We start from the raw sequence: 9,621 nt of genomic DNA on the forward strand, positions 1-9,621 counted from the left end.
GCTTTGCATGTTAATTTACAGCAGAACATGTCTTGTGTTTCAGTTTTAACCTGGTGGCATGTTCCAGATTTGATACAGCCATGCATTTAAGTAATTATCTGGAAGGCAGAGCCAGGGACAGTAACACAGTCTGGAATTTAGCCACCAGAATACACCAGAGGAAGACAAATCCTCAGAGCCCCAAGGTAGCACAGAAATCACCTTGAAAGAATAAGCTGAATTCTCCTTGTGTCTTGCTACTGATGTAAAACAGAAAAAAACCCAGACCCCACAAACCCAAGCATTTCTATTATGATTACTACTGCTAAACCTAATTAACTCTCAGTATGTGCCAGACATAGCAGACCTGATTAAAGTCTTCTGTTCTGGTGTTAAAAGATAATCCAAGGCCTTTAAGCTTTTATTCAGATGCCTATGATTTTGTTAGAACACTTGCTGTACAGCATATGCTAATTAGAATTTTTGGTCTACATCAAGGAAGGAAGGAAGGAAGGAAGGAAGGAGGGAAGGAAGGTGCCAGTGGTAGCTCCTGGAGTTCCTCTGGAGTTCCTCTGGAGTTCCTCTGCTCTCTGCAAGAACTTAGGGTATTTCTTTCTTAATCACCTCTCCTGGAGATTAACTTCACCTTTGTTTCACTTCAACCTCATTGAATTGATGTTCCTTACCTTGCTATATGTCATTCAGGCTGGTGGAAGACTGATGTTTGAGGATAAAGGTGTATTTTGGCTCCAGCTGAGAGCTAGTTTTGTTGCTGCAGTGGAGTTCTTTCAAATTCAGAGAAAAAAAAATTAAGTATGTAATTTGTTTTTTTCTGAGACATTCCACTTTGCACCAGAGCACACTCAGAGCAACTGTCATGAGCCTGGTGTATCACAGTCCATGGTTTTGACAGGAGAATCAGTAGCACAAGATGTTGTGTAGTAGGAAGTGATTCTATGCTCAGTTAATTAAAATCCGCAATATGACACGTAAAGCGGATTTGATTATAGTTCATTGTCTCAAAGACTTTATTGTTGGGAAGAAGAGGGGCAGGTTGCTTGCTTTTATTTTGAAGTAGTTCTATAATTTATGGTAGGTTCCTAGCTTAGTTATTAGAAAAAGACATGTAGTACTTTTTGGTACTTTCTTGTTTGCTAGAACTCATCAAGTGTCCCAATGTTTGTCTGTAAAGATTTACCTAATGCAGCCCTTTGACAAGTGGCATGTGTCCTCATTTGTTTCAGGGGAGTCTTTTCCACTTCTACTGAAGCTAAAGTCTGCTGTGAACACTGAGTGAAGAGGTGGAGAATCAGGGGTCCTATTTATGGCTTTCTAAGTCCATAGAAATAATCACAGGGAAATTTTGAAAGAGATCTTTAATTACCTAACACTCCCCCTGAAAAGTAATCTCCTGTCAAATCCAGCTGTGCAATGGGACAGCTAGTTACCTGAGGCTTTGTTACACTTTTTAAAGAAGCCAACAAAACAACTGTAAGTATTTTTTATTGTCAAGTGTATTTTTTGAGATATTAATTTGAGTTCTGACTTAGAAGTTTGCTGGGCCGATTCAGATGGCCATTTTTTCATGTCAGAAAATATTTACAGCTATGTGTGGGAGTTCCTTCAGAAGTGCAACACAATTTTTCTTCAGACACTGTTAATATTTCAGGTTGACACTATGTTAGAAAAATACAGAAACTGTTTTTCTTGACATTTGGGTTATGCTATCTGAAATTCATTTCAATGGCAACAAGAAGCATTGGTGCAAATGGCACCCTTTTATGAAAGGAAATCCTGCTGTACTAAATCATTACTGTAACCCTATAATCCTAAACTGAGAGAAGACTTCAAAGGACTGAGTTTTACTCCTGCTTTCACATCAGGCAATCAGTAATGCACAAGTATTTGCATATGTGAAAAGCTGGCACAGTTGATATAGTGATAACAAAGCACGGTTATATAGAATTTTCACTGTTGCCACCATTTTAAAGTTCACTAAAAAAAGGTATCCTTTCAGCTTTTTTTAATTTGTTTGATAAATTTTGAAGCTTTGTCATTTAAATTTTCAGATTTTTTTTTTTAGCAGCTGTGAAAGACAACAATATAAAAAGAGTAGTCTATGATTTACAGCTATAAATTTTATATAGCTGTTAGTGAAAGAAGGTTTTCATTTCCATTCTGGCAAGATCATTGTTATAAATGAATTCCCTCTTCGGAGGCTAAAAAAATCTACAGAAATATTTGTGGGATAACCTTTCTTTTAATCACTACTTTTGCTTAGGTCTTTACCTATCTCTCTGTCCATTGCTTGTTCTGTGCATATTTGCCTTTATTTCTGTTCTTCCCTTTCTGTTTGTCATTCTTGGTCCTTATTATTTTCTCAGTATTTGGCTTTCTCATGCATGCTTTTAATGTACCTTTGCTTTTCTTAAATCTTTCTGTGTGCTTGTATTCTCTGAAAGTGCAGGGTTATGTTTGGCAATCAGTAACTCAGGGATTGAGTGACTGATCACACTGAATTAATGCTGCATCTCTGGTATCCTCCCATCACCTTTCTCAGCCTGCTTCTTTCTGACACTCCAAGGATTTTTTGTGCTACTGTGCCAGAGTAGGAAAATAGCATAAGCTTGCTCTGAGATAGTTGCTTTCTCTGCCGTGGTCTAATTTGCTCCTTCTCAGCCTTGCATATTTCATTGCCTTGCCAGAAGTTGCAATATCCTCCCTGCTTTGTCTGCAAATGAGCCCATACATTTTTGGTGAAGCCCTGTCCTTACACTCCACAGCAAGCCAAGGGGAATGTGCTGATTGTGACTCTGCTTCAGGATGTTCATATTGTGCTAATGCCACAGGACTGGCACAGGCTATTACCTTAATATATGGTATGTGACAACATACTTCTGCTGCGATTCAGCATCTCAGCCTTGTTACTACAATTTTTCTTACCATTTTGTGTGGCTCAGAACCTCATGTGGGTATTATTTACAAAGCTAAGATTTTTACCGTTGCTCTTATTGATTTTGTGTGAGCTCTTCTCAGAACAAAACATGGACTTTTGGCTTATAGTAGTAGGAAAGACATGGTGTGCTGTCATGTTTGAGAGGCTGAGGCATACAGTAAAATTTGCTGGACAGCCTTTTTGATTCCCATGGATACATCAATTCCGACTGATATATTGTTGACCAATATTGCCCCTATCACCTGCAGGAAATGAGTGGACAAGTAACTGAGCTGTCAGCTTGAATCAGAGAATGAAAATAGTCATAGCTGCATGCCTCGTAAAAGTCAGTGGTGCAATTTTCCCTTGAAAAGAGTAATTGCTTTTTTTCCCTGTTTCTAAAGCAAAACTTCAGGTCTTAAAAAGGAACAACACAAAGTATTTATGACTCTGGAAATCCTTTCATAAAATGAGGATTCCCTTTAATGGTTTCCCATGTAAAAGTAGAAATATTTTAGGAGGGTAATGGATATATGGCGATAGAATAAAAATTCAATGTCAATGACTGAATGACCTTAAGTCAGTTTTCTGACTCCTTTCCTATTCACAGGAGTACCAGAACAGTAACACTGAAGGCAGCAAGTTTATAACTGGTATAGAGATACAGCCAAAAAAACCCCCCCAAACCCGTGAAATTTCATCTCACTGACAACTTTAAACAAGATTAATTTGGGAAAGGCCAGTATTACTGTAGGCACTCTAGCTTATTAAAAAAAGGGCTTTCAGGGAACATGGTCAATGCAAATTTAGAGATAAATATAAACATGCTCTTTGTGTCAGGATTGTTCGAAACATGCCTAAATGTTTGGTGTTGTGTATGTGTTAGTTTTGCACGCACCTCTGAGACCTTTAGTGCTGGTTTACTGTCGGACAGGCTATCAGATTTGACTTGCCATGTCTGAAGTGACTGGCTAATTGCTGTGTTTGTGGGACAGCATAGAAAATCTCTGGGTTTACCTGGGCCAGAGCAGATGCTGCTGCAAAATTGATGGAGCTGGACAAGGGGAATGCAGTGCGAGATGGTCACTGGAGACTTTGGTCTAGAGAGCACATGCAGCACGGAATGGCACTAAAGGGCAGGAGAAGGGTCAGACACAGCAACTCCATCAGGTCCTTGCTCCCAGCAGGTCTGCATTCATCTGTTGTTGAATAAGGAGTTCATGGGGAACTGTCAGCTTGACTTCTTTCACAAGTGCTAATTTCATCCCACATCATTAACCTATTTCTTTTAAAATCCTATTCTTTACACTGACATTAACTCTCATTAGTTGATGGAACATAAAAAGCTCCTTTTTGAAAGTGGCTTATACAAAAATGTTCTTTAATAAAGAAGACCATGTCTAGATGTAACACTGTAGATAATTCTTGCTAGGATAAAAGTAATTTCCTTGTTAAGGGAAAAAAAATTAGAATCATAGAATATGGTGAGTTGGAAGGGACCCATCAAGATCATCGAGTCCAACTCCTGGCCCTGCACAAGACAGCACAAGAGTCACACTATGTGCCTGAGAACATTGTCCAAATGCTTCCTGAACTCTGTCAGGCTTGGTGCTGTGACGACTTCCCTTGGGAACCTGTTCAGTGCCCAACCAGCCTCTGGGTGAAAAACGTTTTCCTGATATCCAACCTAAACCCTCCCTGACTCAGCTTCAGGTCATTTCCTCAAGTCCTGTCACTGATGCCGAGAGTGAAGAGATCAGTATTTGCCCCTCCATTTCCCCTCATGAGGATGTTGAAGACCACAATGAGGTCTCCACTCAGTTTGCTCTCCTCCGGGATGAGCAAACCAAGTTTCCTCAGCCACTCCTCTTAAGGCTTCCCCTCCAGGTTCTTCACTGTCCCTCATGGTCCTCATTTGGACAATCTGTAATAGCTTAATGTCTTTCTTATATTGTGGTGCTGAAAACTGCACACAGAACTCAAGGTGAGGTTGCACCAGTGCAGAGCAGAGCAGCACAATCACTTCCTCCAACTGGTGGGCAATGCTGTACTTAATAGAATTGCCTTTGAAAAAAAGAACAATGTTTTATGATGATTGAAATTTGCATACTTCTTCTTGCAGCCCCAGAAACACCCCCCCACACACCTCTCCCTTGCCTTTCTATTAATATACTGTCATGATAAGTGTTCTTACTGTTACCACCACATACTCTTCTAAAAAAGTGCCAGTGGGAAAATTGTACATAAAGTATGACAAGGAAGCAAAAGCTCAAGTCTCTGAGAGCTGAGGTATTTTACATACAAACAGACAATAAGATGTTTTGAAATGATGTCAAGTGTGAGATTTTGGCACGAGGATGTAATGGATCATCATTTCTAGTCTCACAAACCTTAGTGGTTGTGAAAATTAGGAATCACTGTTAACAGCTAATTGTTCCCACTCATGAAGTTCCTGCTTTGGCTTCAGGCTTGAAGAGCATCCTGTGAGCATTAACATTGCTCACTTTTTCCACTTCTGACAGTTTCTCTATAAAAGAATTTACCTCTCCCCACAAACCTTGCCTTTTGCTGAATGGCCAGGGACGCCATGCTGCCACTGCACTGTGACGCAGGATCCTGCCTGGAATCACTCAGGCGTGACTTAGGCACCAGCTCAGTGTAGGGCTGCCCAGCTTGATGTTGCACAGGTTTGTTTTTTCCATTGCCTCCAGTCACTACCAGAAAATATACTGGGACACTGCCCATGCCTAGAAGATGCTGCAGCACAGGAGGGACTTTCCAGGATATCTGCTGAATTCACGTGACTGCTGAACACACTGTATTTCACTTCTCAGGACTGACAGCATGGCCAGATCCACAGCCTTGCTCATTTGGGCTAATGAAACCCTAACAGAGTGGTAAAGTAATTCCAGGTTTTCAACCCATATTGCAGGCATGAGTAAATGCTTCCAAAGGGGTTTAATAGGCTGCAGAATGCTGTAATCAGTTTGCAGTATCAAGTACAGCTTCAGTTCTCTCACTTCCTAGCCAGTCTTCCTGACTTCCAGAAGTCCTGGACTAAAGGTCAGTGTTTGCATGGGAAATACAGGTTTCTGCTGCTTGGTCAGGTAATGGTGAAGGTCATATGCAATGGCTACTGGAAAGCTCCAGTGTATCAGACACTGCACAGTCCACACTCATGGTTTCCCTGTACAACACAAAGAATGCAAAGGATCCTTAGGACAGGACTTAGGATTTGTTATTCTAACCAACAGTCCAGTGAGCACTGAATTTTATTGGAGAAGCTGAGAAACATCAGCTGAGATCTATCTGCCTAGGGGCTACCAGGATTGAATAGGCAAGGAAGAGAGTGGGAAATGCAGGATCCAGCACAGTACAAAAAAAAAAAAGACCAGAACTGTATGTGGGGGCTGCCTACTCTACAAGGCAGGAAACAATGGAACTCCCCAAAATTAGAGTCCTGCAAAGAAGGTAGATAACTAAGTTTTTCAACAGAGAAAGGTGACTGGTAAAAAACTCTACTTGGCATAACAAAAATCTTAAAGCATATTTAATTGCAAAATCTGTCCACTTCAGATCCTGATAAGCTCCAGTTTATACTTATAATGTGTAAGCAATCAAAAAGGAAGTAGCTTCTGGGAATGAAGTACTTTTATTTGTATTTACAAATGCGTGCACGCAAACATCCTCACCCATTTATTTCTGTACACACAAGCCCACAACATATGTATATTTATATTAGTGTGCTCTCCAGGATGTAATTCTGGAGTGCTTGGCTGAGCACAAAGGTTTAAAACAGGCTTGGGGTTTGGAGACCTTCCATTTGCAGACTGGCGTGCATGGCTGGCTATGCACAGGAGAGCTGTGGTGAGACTGAAGGGGTAGGCTATTGTAGGGCTGGGGTAATAATTTTTAAAATCATCCACTTTGTCAAATGCAATATTTTAAGACTATTCCTCCAAATGTCTTGTTTCCTCCAAAATGTCACCAAGGAAATTTTCCCTCTAATGAGGCAGACAGTTGTAGCAAGTCTCACTGCTCACAGAAGGGGCTGGGTGATTCAGACAGGCAGTGATGATCAATGAGCAATGCTGCATACAGTATGTCACAAATGGAACAAAAAGGTTAGGGACATCTGAATGAGGGAGTTGAGCTGTCACCATCAGCCTTGCCTCCGGGTTTCATTCTGAAAATTGCAGGGAAGTTGTGCTCTTCCTCCCTCGAGATTTGCATAGGACATTTGCTGCATCAAGGATTCCTTCTAGTGGAAGCAGCTAGAAGAAAGGGGGAAGTCAGATAGCAGAGTGTCTCTGTGCGCTGTGCTGTTGCCAAGCAGATTATGTGCTGTAATCTGTAAGCACTGAACTGTGTTTGAATTATGAGGAACCTCTCCCTTGCTTTTGTTTTAGCCCGCTTGGAGAGGCGATATTTCCGGACTGCTAATGTCACAGCGTGACCTGTTAATAACCTGCAAGAGCCTTCCTCCACTCCGCTGCCTCCTGCTCCCCCAGGACCCGGCAGCTGCCGTCACATGGATCGAATGCCTGCCTTCTATGCGCTTCATTGAGAAAAATTCAAGCATGTGGCCTGAGGTTCCCCTGATGACTGTCTGGGGATGATGATTTCTACCATCTGTTCTGGCTGCCTGTGGCTCCCGGAAACACCGAGGTGTATGTTGCTTCTGGCCATACGTGGGATTCCTAATGAAACCTCAGCTGCTGTCCAACTGTCTGTGAATATCAGATGGGTTTGAATTATCTTCCGCCAAGAGGGGAGGGAGAAGCACTTTGTTTAACTCTTTAATCTGAACCACTAGACAGCACATGCATAATCACAGGGTACAAAGCCGCTGAATTATTAGCATCTGCATCACGGTGGCAGCTGTAGCGTTTGCACGTGTGCTGGGTCTGTCTCATTCAAGATGCCCAGGCTGGTTGTTTCCAGGCTAAATATAAAACCTCGAGTGAAATTCATCTTACTTTAGCTCACTTGGAAGCCTTATAATTATACCAGAGATTTATTTGATCCCTTCACTTCTGACTTGTGTTAAAGACACATTTCAGACATATAAATTGTATATCAGTATATGAAAAAGGTTGCTTATCAAATGTTTTAAATGCAGCTGAGGAATTGCAGCATTTCCAAAGTTATTTATTGAGATAGAGGAAGTCAGGGCAAATTGATATTAGTTTTGATATATGAAAGAGACTTTTGTGCAAAAAACCTTTGTAATGAATAAACACAAATCACTTCTCTTTCAGGATTTGATATCCTGTCTGTTTTTTTCCCTGTAGTCTATCATTTAGGAACCTTTTCTTGATGTTTGCTGCATATCAGATTTTAGTGGATGTTGAGAGTCACTATATCACCCAGAAGACCACATCTTAATAAAAACAATTTGACGTTCTTTCTTGTTAGAATTGTCTAGACTTCATCCCGTGATATTTACACTGTTTTCTCCATTCATACACATACTATTTTCTTTGAATGAATAGGTGGTCTCAGTAAAAAAACACTGAGTTTTATGTGGTCGGAAAAATTGTTGACAGTCAGTCCTGCAGCAGAGAAGTTTTTACAGAGTTGCTGAACAGATCAGGAGTAACTGCTTACATTTCTTGCAGTCATTGTTCAGGCAGAGATATGCTAAGTATAAGACTTGCAAGAGACCTCAAAGGGAAAAGGAAAAGGAAAAGGAAAAGGAAAAGGAAAAGGAAAAGGAAAAGGAAAAGGAAGGAGACAACTAGCAGTAGGCAGCAGTGACAGCCTTGGGTTGTTACACACTAAGGGAAGAGTATCAGTGCATGGTACTGGATGCTTCACATTTTCAGATTCAAGTTAAACACCTCTGTAGCATGACCTCATGCACTTATTTTTAGAGGTTGTTTTTCTACTAATATTGTGGATGCTAATCAAAGAATGTGAAAACACTTCTTAGCAATGGCTTACCAAAGGGCGTTTGTTTTTGCTTTTGGAGCTTTTTTTTTTATGCCATGAGACACAACAGCAATCTGCAAATGCATTCAGCAGCTAGTGCATAGGCATGGGGTGGGAGTCAGGGTTCCCACCACTGCTGGAATTTCTTTCTCTTATCGACTGACTCATGCAGAGATGTGCACATATCTCTTGCATATGCATACTGTCAGAAATCAGTATCAGGATAGAAGGCTTGAAAGTAGACAGTACCAGAAAATTCAGTAAGGCTTGGAAAAAAAAAAATTCTACTTTACTGATCCTTTTTTATAAAAAAAAACAAAAAAAAACCAAACCCCGCCATTCAAAGACACAGGAGCTATGTACAGAAACATTTCATGCATTTATTTTCTCCAGCCTGGAATGACCCAGTATCTACCTCTGCCTTCATCTTTAAAGCAGATTTTCTTTTAGCAATGAATGCAAGGCTACTGGCTTTTAGCAAACATGAGCGAGATAAGGACACACAAATACAGGAAAGGTGATTTGTCTATAATGTAAAGCTTCTCTGGCAGCATTTCTTTTTTTGTGTCTGGATACAGGAAAATTTATCTGTACTACCAGCGGCTGGCCAAAAAAAAAACCAAACCCAACCCCCCCCCCCAAAAAAACACCCCACCAACAGAAAAAAACCCAACCCCAAAAACAAACCCCTTACAAGTCCCTTACTTTTAAAAATAGTTAGCTTTCAGCCCAGAGTTTTTTAAGGGAAATCTGGGGTTTCTTTCTTCTCTCTG

The 9,621-nt window shown here is 40.7% G+C and overlaps 1 long non-coding RNA gene across 1 annotated transcript; it reads left to right on the forward strand.

Annotated features, from left to right (window-relative positions):
• The first annotated feature begins 472 nt into the window (after window positions 1–472).
• On the forward strand, window positions 473–8,177 carry LOC108449055. The gene is made up of 3 exons (XR_001865153.1): window positions 473–584; window positions 1,224–1,470; window positions 7,324–8,177. It is a non-coding gene; the product is annotated as an uncharacterized LOC108449055 (long non-coding RNA).
• The last annotated feature ends 1,444 nt before the right edge of the window (window positions 8,178–9,621 follow it).

This window comes from Corvus brachyrhynchos, unplaced genomic scaffold, assembly GCF_000691975.1.
Source record: "Corvus brachyrhynchos isolate BGI_N302 unplaced genomic scaffold, ASM69197v1 scaffold9, whole genome shotgun sequence".
NCBI classification, from domain to species: Eukaryota; Metazoa; Chordata; class Aves; order Passeriformes; family Corvidae; genus Corvus; species Corvus brachyrhynchos.